This window comes from Gekko japonicus, unplaced genomic scaffold (assembly GCF_001447785.1).
Source record: "Gekko japonicus isolate JY-2015 unplaced genomic scaffold, Gekko_japonicus_V1.1 scaffold413, whole genome shotgun sequence".
In the NCBI taxonomy this organism is placed as follows: Eukaryota; Metazoa; Chordata; class Lepidosauria; order Squamata; family Gekkonidae; genus Gekko; species Gekko japonicus.
This window is the reverse complement of record NW_015161416.1, coordinates 90,607-101,988: the sequence shown is the minus strand read 5'-3', so window position 1 is coordinate 101,988 and position 11,382 is coordinate 90,607.

Here is an 11,382-nt window from a genome sequence, read left to right as displayed (position 1 = left end):
GTGGTCACACACACTAAATAATCCACTTTCAATCCACTTTCAGGGCACTTTGCAACTGGATTTTACTGTGTGAGCTGGCAAAATCCAATTGGAAAGTGCATTGAAAGTGGATTATTTAGTGTGTGTGACCGCAGCCACAATCTTTTTTCCCCACTAAGGCCGGAACACTTTGGGGCTGAATCTCAGAAAGGTGCAATTCCAAGAGAAATCTGCATGTTTAAACTGCAAGTAGAGCAGAGATTTCACTACGGAAGCGTCACTGCCATCATGAACATTAATATTCCTACATGAAGGCAGTGCAAGCTTGCACTTTTAGTTTCCATGCTCCCTGCACGATAAAAGGCTTTGGGGGAGGCATTGTACTGCATTTGCTACATAGCCCTCACTGTTGCAGTCATCATAAAGAAGCAACTCTAAATCCAAGCAGCCCAAACTACGTTTGAACCATAGCAGGCAACACGCTACCAGCAGTGGACAAATCCTATTTATTTCCATTAATGCTAGTGCTGAATTTCTAAAACAGTGGGTACCATGGAAAGGAAACCCACATTTTTGGAAGTACTTCTACATAAACTCAGATGCACAAAAATAATTAGCGATTTCTCACTGCTAAACCAAGACTCTGTGTATGCTTAGAAACACTACCTTCTTTTATCCTCTGGTTGATTCTAGGCACTAGAAAGATGTCTGAGGGTTAAGCCAGAACTTTTCTTCCATGCACCATCCTCAAAGTCTGAAGTCTGCTCTCCCTATTCTCCCCAGTTTGGTGTAGTGGTTAAGTGTGTGGACTCTAATCTGAGAGAACCGGGTTTGATTCCCCACTCCTCCACTTGCACTTGGCTGGATGGCCTTGGGCAAGCCATAGTTCTGATAAGAGCTGTTCTTGAAAAAAGAGCAGTTTCTGTCAGAGCTACCTCACAGGGTGTCTGCTGTGGGGAGGGGAAGAGAAAGGAGTTTGTAAGCCACTCTGAGACACCTTTAGGTAGTGAAGGGCAGAGTATAAATCCAATCTCTTCTTCTTCTTTTATACCTTGAGGATAACATCCACATTCTGCATTGCCATTTGCCCATGCCACTAGGTCTACTCAAGTGTCCCTCCTTTTCTTTCTGCCTTGAGAAAGACAGGAGCGCTCCATCTATGAACTCCAGCTGCTTAATGTGCCTCTCGTAGGACCAGCAAGAAACATCAGTTTAAACATCAATGTAACCACAAAAGAAAGCTTTCCCTCTTTAGAAGACTTTTAAGCAAGGAGAAGCGGGCGTATAATTCTAGAAACTCCTGTTGGGGTTTGACTTTGGTGGAAAAAAGGATGTAAATGACTGGTAGTTATTATACTGAATGAATTGCTTATTATTGTTGATATTGCACATAAGGATACCTGTTTTAGGATATTATAAACAGCACACAATGCACTTTATAAGATGGAACAAATAGAACACATTAATTTATAAAAATAGATTTTTGCAGTGTGTATATTTATTGTTTGACTCCTCTAACTGCAGCTCGGGTTGCTAAAACCTCCCGTTGGGGCCTGGAGATCTCCTGGAATTACAATAGATCTCCAGATGACAGAGATCAGTTCCCCTGGAGAAAACGGCAGCTTTGGAGGGTGGACTCCATGGGCATTGTACTCTGATGAAGTCCCTCCCTGCTCCAAAGCCCCACACTCCCCAGGCCCCACCCCCCCACCCCCCAAATCTCCAGGTATTTCTCCACCCAGAGCTGGCAACCCTATGCTGATGTGAGGTCAGCTTACAAATCTAGGAATGGCATCACTTGGAGGCTCTTTGCAAATTCACAGATTTTAGATTTCAACAACTGCCAGTAAAGAAGAAAGAATGCAACATTCTGTCACTCTGTATTCCACAGACTTTCCCTGCTTCTTCAACCAGCTTCCAGCTAACTCCAACACTCTTCAGTACTGCTCCCTATCCCAAACAGTCTGAGGACACTGACAATCCATACCTGGCAGTAGTTCTGGGTTAAGGTGTTCTCTGGCGAAGGTTTGTTGCGGGTCTGTCCTTCCTGCTGGCTGCAGTCCAGCTGGATGAGGCTTTTGCATTCCTGATGGCAGGTGTACTTGCAGTCTAGGCAGGAGGAACAAATGGAACAAAATGAGGGCAAGGGCTGAATAGTGAAGCACCCTGTTCTTTCCATCTGTGTTTCTGGCAGCTCCAATAACAGAGAAGACACAGGGGGAGACCAGCGATGGGGCAATGCATCTAACATTAGAGACTTATTTGTGGTCCACCTTTCTCACAGGGACTCAAGGCAGATTACACAGAGTGAGTCAGTACAATCAACAAAATGGGACATTCAGTAACCAGTGCGTTAGCATTTTAGAAGTCTGGAACCACCAGAAAGAACCGAAGCATAGCATAAATATTAACATGACACATTAACTGGTGCACAAATTACATAATAAGAGCCTACTAATAGTAAGCTATATACAGTGTATAAACCACACTCTCTAATAATTTACCCAAATAAGTCTGTGAACTTAATCCCCAGACTACATAAATAGGGTTTCTAAACCACTTACATGGAAATGCAAAAGGGAAGTGGAATCACCTCATGAATATACCTTCAAACCTCTAGACAGAGATCATGACAACCCACCATACACACACATACAGTACTCAGCTACACATGAAGAAGTCACTACTTGTGTGTGTAAAGTGCCGTCACGTCACAGCTGATTTATGGCAACCCCAGCAGGGGGCTTTCAAGGCAAGTGAGAAGCAGAGGTGGTTTGCCATTGCCTTCCTCAGCAGAGTCTTCCTTGGTGGTCTCCTTTCCAGGTACCAACCCTGCTTAGCTTCTGAGGTCTGACGAGATTGGGCTATACCATGTTGCCTTCCCTCCCAGTCACTTTGTAGGGCTGTACAAATATGGCCTCTTGTTATTATTTTTCTTTTTGGTATACTGCTGTGGTGAACCTTTTTATCCTGCTCCAGTTTTGCTGCTTTTTCCAATTTGTTTGTCTCTTTTAGGGTATTCACACTCAACTAACGCAAAAATAACACAGGAAAATGTCTTAACAAAATATCACAAGAAAATAAAGACTCACAGTTCAATTTCTGTAAGGGAGAGACAAACACTCTCAAAATGAGGATTTTCAAATAAAATCAGCAAGTTTCACAGCATCCCTACAATTATAGTACCTACCAATAATGATGCAGAAAGTCATAACTTTCCTTTATGGGAATCACCAAATAACTAACACATTATGTGGATAATTATTTTTAAGAGGCTTAACCATCCACTTGCTTATTGCCATCACACTGAGAGCTGCAAACAGATAGATGGTTCCTAGAGATAAAATGTGTTCAATAAGAAAGAATATAGGAAAATATAGAATAATCCAAGGTACAAATTAAAATTTTATTCCAGCATAATTGATGTATTAATTGATGGCAGCCCATTTTTGTCAGATGAAAAAGGTGAATCCTCATAATGCAGTTATTTTATGTAGGGATATTTTTGAAAAAGTGGAGTCAAGAAACTACAAAATGCAGAAAGTTAATGGTAAAATACAATTATGTAAAACTAGGGAAAAGGCCCGTTGTGGAAATAAATACAACAAGCTCTAGAAAGAGGTTCTGGGCGGGTGCCCCGGCCTTGGACACTCAGTGACAATTTGCAGTGACGACCTCAGTAGGGTATAATGACACTGAGTCCACCATTTTCTCCAGAGGAACTGATCTCTGCTACCTAAAGAACAGTTGTAATTTTGAGTGATCTCCAGCCCTCACCTGGGGATTAGCAACGATGGTTCCCCAGAAGGGAATGGTTGGTTTGGAGGGTGGAGCCTATGGCTTTGTACCTGTCCGAGGTCCCACGCCTCCTGAAAACTCACCCTCTCCAGGCTCCATCCCTCACATCTCCAGGAATTTCCCACCTGGAGTTGGAAACCCTATCTCCTGCCCATCAACCTACCTTTATTTCCCCCTCACTCTTCAGCTTTCCACCCCCTACACACCTGCAGCCTCTCCCGTGCTCTGAAGCCCTGACTGCTACGTCACACTGGCTGTCATACGGGGGCCACCTCAGCAGCATATAAGGATACAGAGCCCACCATTTTCTCCAGGGGAACTGATCTCTGCCATCTGGAAAGCAGTTGTAATTCTGAGTGATCTCCAGTCCTCACTTGGAGATTGGACACATTTTACCTCAGAACAGAAAACTGTTTAGAATGTTAGAGGCAAAAGCCGATCAAGTCACATATGCAAACGACCTCTGTGTTCCGAGGCAAAGGCCAATGAGGCTGCATATGCAAATAACCTCTGTGTTTTGACTGGCTATGGGGGGGAGAGGAACAGCAAACTGTTTAGAATGTTGGAGGCGAGACTCAAGCAATGCAGCCAGTGGATAGGGACAGATTCTGAGTGACACACCAGGGTGACAACGAATTCCGGAGCGTGTGGAATGTTCTAGAGAAGTGCCACCACCAGGGCTATTTTTGGGCAGGAACGCACAGGAACGGAGTTCCGGCTGGCTCCCAAGTTGGCCATGCCCAGCAGGAACTCATTAGCATAATAGGCCACACCCAACAGCAGGAACCCATTAGGATTGGCTACATTAGGGGTATGTGGTCTAACATGCAAAGGAGCTCCTGCTACAAAAAAAGGCCCTGGGTTTGACAACAAACAAGGTAAACAGAATAACAAGCGAAAGGTGGGTGTGGCTGGATAACCACACTTCTGGTAACATGTGGGTGTGGCCTAATGTGCTATGCTGTCAGGGTTGTGGCCCAATATGCTAATGAGTCCCTGCTGTTGGGTGTGGCCTATTATGCTAATGAGTTCCTGCTCGGCTTTTTCTACAAAAAGAGCCCTGGCCACCACCATTCGGCTTTTATATATAAGGGAGATTCAAACCTTACCAAGCAAAATGCAGAAACCATTTGTTAATTACATTAAACTAGTTAGGGCCTGCAATGACTCAGAAGTCCTAAGTTTTTGCTCAAGACAGGAGAGGAGGCAGTCTGAAACCATTACAGTTGTTTAATTAGCCAGCATAATAATGAAGAACTGTTTTTCCTGATTAAATTTGAATTTTACATGATTGCATTTCACCCTGTACTTCTTGCTTTTCATAAGCCTGCTATTTCATTTTTTTTAATAATACCTCTACATAAAATGACTGCACAGTAAGAACCTACTCATTGCACATGAAGAAGCACATAAAAACCTCACGCTGGGATAGAATGTTGTTAGTCTTTAAGGTGCCACAAGACTCCTGGTTACCTTTTATACAACACAGCTCCCCCTCCGGGATCAGTATCAAGAGTCTTTGAGCATGGAAAGGTTTTGAGTAAAACTAGCTGCTTTGCTCTGCAGACTGATTTTAACGATCCCAAAACAGGGCCTCCATTTTATTCTTCCGTTTTTCTGTTATGCACCAGACCAGCCAAAATCAAACGGGAGCGGCTAAACCCAGGATGATCCCCATCATCACTATGGCATTTTAAAAGGAGGAAGCAGTGTCACCTGCATTTCCGACACACACACTGATGGAAACGAGAGATCAGTGGAACCAGGGCTATTTTTGGGCAGGAACGCACAGGAACGGAGTTCCGGCTGGCTTCAGAGTTGGCCACACCCACTACAGCCAAAACCTCTGTGTGCCTGGCTACAGAGGGAAGGCCTGGAGAGCGACCCCCAGGGCAACTCCGAGGCAGGGGAGCCGGGGGGGCTGGAGGATTGGAGAGGCTTTTAAATGCCTCCTCCTGCCTGTCCAAGAGCCCGCTTGCCTGGGCGCCCCACAGCCATGGGGCGCCCACGGAAGCCAAGGGAAGGCAGTTTAAACTGACTTCCCTCCCTTCCAAGGGCCGGCTTGCCTGGGCAAGCCAAGGGAAGGCATAGGGGTGTGGCCTAATATGTTAATGTGCTGTGCTGTCAGGGATGTGGCCTAATATACTAATGCATTTCTGCTGTTGGATGTGGCCTATTATGCTAATGAGTTCCTGCTGGGCTTTTTCTACAAAAAAAGCCCTGAGTAGAACCCATGCTAGGCATTTAAGGATTGCTAGTGCATGTGTGCACGTGTGTGTGTTGATTTCAAATTAATTTCTCAGCAGCTAAACACTTTGAAGTTAGAGAGTTGAACTGCTAGGCAAGGCTCTCACTATGAGCAGAGCTCTGCCCAACATACTGTCCCCAACAAAATTTCTTAGTTGTGCACTGCACTTAAACAAATTTAAAGCATCTACCATTTTCATGCCCGTGGCCTCAGCTGCCTTCACAATGTCATCAAAATTCATGACTGCAGAAATAAAACCTTTATTCCTTTTATGCTAAGAGGCTATGCTAAGGACTCAAATGGTTTGCAATTACAATACTGGAGATGCAACTGTTAGAAAGAAGGGAAGAGGTAGAGAAATCAATAAACCCAAAAAGCCTGCAAAGCACTGTAATTAAAAATGAAAATGTAAAGGCAGCTGGCTGCAGTATACGAGGGCCATTAAATGAGGCTTTCAAGGGAATACCAGGCCATTCCCTTCTCACGCACAAGTGATAACTGATGGAGATGGGGTAATTCTGTAATGTTATTGCTGCAGGTAACATGGGATCTTTCAGAGTGCAATGGGCACCTTTAAAAATGGATTGTCGTGGAAGAGACACAAACTGTCTCACTCAACATGGTTATTTAAGCAGTATTCACACAATAGCATAAAATTCAACTATTTTGCAAAGTAATAACTCTTGGGCTACAGTGTTAAACATACCAACAGAAACAAAGTTATAATTAGTTCAATAGAATATAATTTCAAGTGGGGGGGGAATCAAATTTAGGTAGTTAAACTGTTTATATCTACAGAGCCAAAGTACGTAAAAGTAGAGAGAGAAGTGCGGTGTGCACATACTTGGCCCTCATTTTGCCTCTCTCTCTCCCATGTGTAGAATAAAAGCAGAAAAGCACATTGAGGGTCACACAGAAGGAAACAGGAGTCCAGTGGCACCTGTAAAGATTAAGGCCCTTTCTGCACCTCAGTGTTGCTGCTGTTACCCCAGGAGTTGAGTCCCCAGTTGATGTGCCTCTGACTTTACAGCAACCCTTCCACAAAAAGGCATTTATTGGGGGGGATTTTTTCTTGAATTTGAATCCAACCTTCCCCACAGGGTTGCCAAGTCGTACCTTCATCTGGAGCGGTTGACTCCTGGTTCGCTCCCGGAGAGCACACGCGTGCGCAAAGCGCACCGCATCCACATCACCCGGAAGTGACGTGACCATGCCGGGCACGCTGGGGGCAGGGCCACGACCATCTGAGGGAAAACCATAGAGTTTTCCCTCGGATGACCGTGGCCCCACCCCCGGCGTGGCCACGTCACTTCCGGGTGACGTGCACATTGCATACTTTGGGGGTGGGGTTCCCCCCAGGGCCCGATCCGCCGGAAGCGGGGAATGGGCCTCTGGGGCGGGGGTTTCCCCGCCCCCCAGGGGAACATGGCAAGCCTACTTCCCCGTGTCAGCACTTCCTTTGAATAGGGGTTGTGTGGCCGAATCATCATGTACTTCATCAGCGACGGAACCTCCTTTTTTGCACATGTGCAGTAATGTTATAACATCATAGCATTGTAAAAAAAGGCTGACTGCATCATGGGGAACAACGTGGTTGCTGCCATTTCAAAGGTCCCCTGCTCCTCCATAGTCACCATTGCCAACTAAGAAAATGGCTGGCAATCATTGAACTGGATACACCAATTCATAACAGTTTGAACCCCTACTGTGTCTCGGAAGCTTGATGGGTGACACATACTCAGTTTAGCATACCTCACAAGCTTCCTGTGAGGATACAATGGAGAAGAGGAGAAAAAGGTCAGCTACTTTGGGTCTCCACCTGAGAAAGCTGGGGTATTATTGTGATATTATATGCATAGCAGCATAACAGCACATTAACCACCAAAGAACTGGCTAGAATACTACTGTCTCACTTTCATTTTCAGTGTCTGGCCCTTATTTTCCATGAAAAATATGTAGATTTACAAGGCAGTTGGCAGAGAAGAAGAAGAAGAGGAGATTGGATTTATACCCCGCCCTTCACTACCCAAAGGTGTCTCAGAGCGGCTTACAAACTCCTTTCCCTTCCCCTCCCCACAACAGACACCCTGTGAGGTAGGTGGGGCTGAGAGAGCGCTGACAGAAACTGCTCTTTTTCAAGGACAGCTCTTATCAGAACTACGGCTTGCCCAAGGTCATCCAACCAGGTGCAAGTGGAGGAGTGGGGAATCAAACCCGGTTCTCCCAGATTAGAGTCCGCGCACTTAACCACTACACCAAACTGAGTACCAGGGGGTTCGGCTGCATGCATGGGAAGTAGGATTACCACCCTGCCAGTGTGCAACATCTCCAGAAATGCAGGCAATGGTTCTCACCACAAGACATCTGCATGGCTGAGGCACACACCCTGGAATTCTGTCACCCCAGGCATTTGCTTAGCTTATCTCTGCGGCTGGGCCACCCCGAGGTCAAAAATAATCACTGGAAGCTTTCTCTTAAGAGCTGGTAGCTATAGATGTGAGGAGGAAGGCTAAGACAACCCCACCATTCCAGGGGCAACAGCCTCCCTCCTAGAGAGACCCACACAGAGAATGAGAAAAAAGGTTTCTATGCAGAACTTTGCAGACTTTCTACTACCTTTTGCCTCTATTGGTCTTTCGCATGAGGAACAAAATCCAAACTGGTGCCAGTAACCTTTAAAGCTAGCTTCCTGACTGATGCCAAGACCAGAGCACTTGAACAATGAGGGAGGAAGGAATACTTCACATATTTATCTTGAAAACCATGGCTCCTTTCAGCTACATAAAGCAACCAATCCAGGAAATAGCTGTGAATCAGAGATGCTGAAATCCTGCAGGGCAAAGGCATTAGCAACCTCAGGAGAGAGGGACAGGTAATTTATCTTTTAACATTTACCCAGTATAAGATGCTTATCATATTTGTATTTAGGGTGATTTTATTTAAATATGCTGGAAGGAAAGTACAACATGATCCTTTATTTAAATGAAGAAAAATCTGAGGAACTCAACAAGAAGTATGGTAATGGTTGTGCATAAGCATCTAGACATAAGAGCAATTATTTAAATAAAGGATTATTTGCATCAAATTTGAGGGTTTACAGAATAAATCCACCTGCTGTGATACAGTACGGGAGACCAAGACTGCATTTTGGAAACTGGGCCTTTGATAACACTGTGAACTGTTTATCATACTGGACAAAGTGAATAATGCACAGCATAATTGGTAAAAGCTTTGCACAAGGCCTTAAGCATGTGCAAGATTTGATCCCACCATCCCATGTTATATCATAGATTTTGCAAACTTGGATTTCAAAAGTTGCCTAATTTGCCCTGACCTGGATAGCCCAGGCAAGCCCAATCTCATCGGATTTCAAAAGCTAAGCAGGGTCGATGGTGGCAAGTACTTGAATGGGAGATCTCCTTGATATACCAGAGGCAGGAGGCAGAGGCAGGCTTTATTCAGCCCCCTCTCTGAATACCCTCCAGGCCCCAGTAGGGGTCAGTCACCAGAGGTCACCATGACTTCCAGGTACACACACTCACACACACACACATAAAAATTACAAAAACATACAAAAAAAGTTGCCTACTTTGAACAGAGGAGAAACTCACAGAAACACATATCTCGAAGGAACCTCAAGGGTCATCTAGTCCAACCCCCTGCACAACACAAGGAGATTCACAACTATCCCCCACTTCCCAGTGACCCCTGCTCTGTGCCCAGAGGAAGGGAAAAAAAACCTCCAGGATCCCTGGCTAGTCTGGCCTGGAGGAAAATTCCTTCCTGACCCCAAAGTGATGATTGGCATTACCCTGGGCATATAAGAAAGGGCCAAAAGAGCTGAGCACTGACTCATCCCTTCCTGCCCTCCCTTCTTGGCTTATTCAGAAATACAGTTAAACCAAGGTTTAACTGAATCATGGTTAGTGCAATCATCTGAACGCAGGTCACTCCGCTAACTGTACTCAGTTGTTCAGTCGCACAGTCGAGTCCGACTTTTCACGACCCCATGGACCACATCATGCCAGGCCCTCCTGTCTTCCATCGTGCTCTGGAGTTTGCTTAATTTCATGTTCGTTGCCTCGATAACACTGTCTAACCATGTCATCCTTTCCCGTCCCTTTCTTCTATGACCTTCAACAGAAAACTACAAATGTATTCACAGTGGCAGTGGAGTTGGCAGTTTCCTTGTACCTTCCTTGCCACAGCCCCCCTGCCTCCATGACCACCATACACTTGCCCTGACACTGCAGGGCTTTTTTTGGGGGAGGGGGGGACTCTTAATTGGCAACTGCTAGATCACTACAGCACAATAATTAGATATCGCCGCAATCTACAAGCTCCTCTGAATTCCCAGCCCCATTTTAAAATAGTAAACGTTTCGTACAGAGACCTGGCTAGCATCCCACCCTGCACTGGGGAGCTCAACAAAGAGCAGAGAGTTGCTGCATCATCAACTCCTTGACAACATGGCAAGCAGCTATAGATTCAATTCGAGCCGTTCTTGACAACAGTCTAAGAAATGCATGAAGTGGCATCAGGGAACAAGTGAGGATATCCATGTTCAAACCTCATGTGAAATCATAGTAGACCAGCTGGGGATAATAAACTGGCTTCAGATCCTGGTTTGAGGTATCCCTAACCAAACATATCCAGCAATCTATCAATGGAAAGTGCTGAAAGTCACGAATCTCCCCCCACCCCACACACACGCAGTGCCTTCTAATCTTGGCAAAGTTGATTCACAGGGTTGTGGTGGGCCCCTTGTGATCAGCTACTAGGTCAGTGGGCTGAAGTGAAATGGGCAAAATGGGCAAAATCAACTTTCCACAGGGTCAGAAGGAAAGGCTGGGAGTGAGGAGAAGAGCCAGGATCCTTGCATGAGCAGACTGCTGGATCCAACCCAGATAGAGGGATGCCATGAGTTTGGACAATCAGCTAATTATTGGCCCCGGTCACACTAGGGGGAAAGGCACAGCTGAAGTGCGGCTTTTTAGAGCCACATCAAAAGAGAAGCGCGGCTGCGGGATCAGACAGATCCCCCCAGCCGCCGTGCAGTTCCTCCCCAGCATGATCAGATGCCGGGGGGAAGCCATGGACCGGAGAGCGAGGCAAGCCCGCTGCACATGGGTGTGCATGCGCAGTTCGGCAGGACCTCGCATGCTGCGGGTGAAACGGGCGTGTCAGCGATCAGACGCCCGCCCGTGCTGCGCGGCAACCGGTAGGTAATGCTGTTTTGCTACTACCTTTTTGAGCCGCGTCTTCGCCCAGAAGGGATGGATCGGGGACGGGGACGCGCTGCTTCCCAGATGTTGTGGTATGATCCTGCCCGCTTTTTAAAAATTTTCATTTATTAT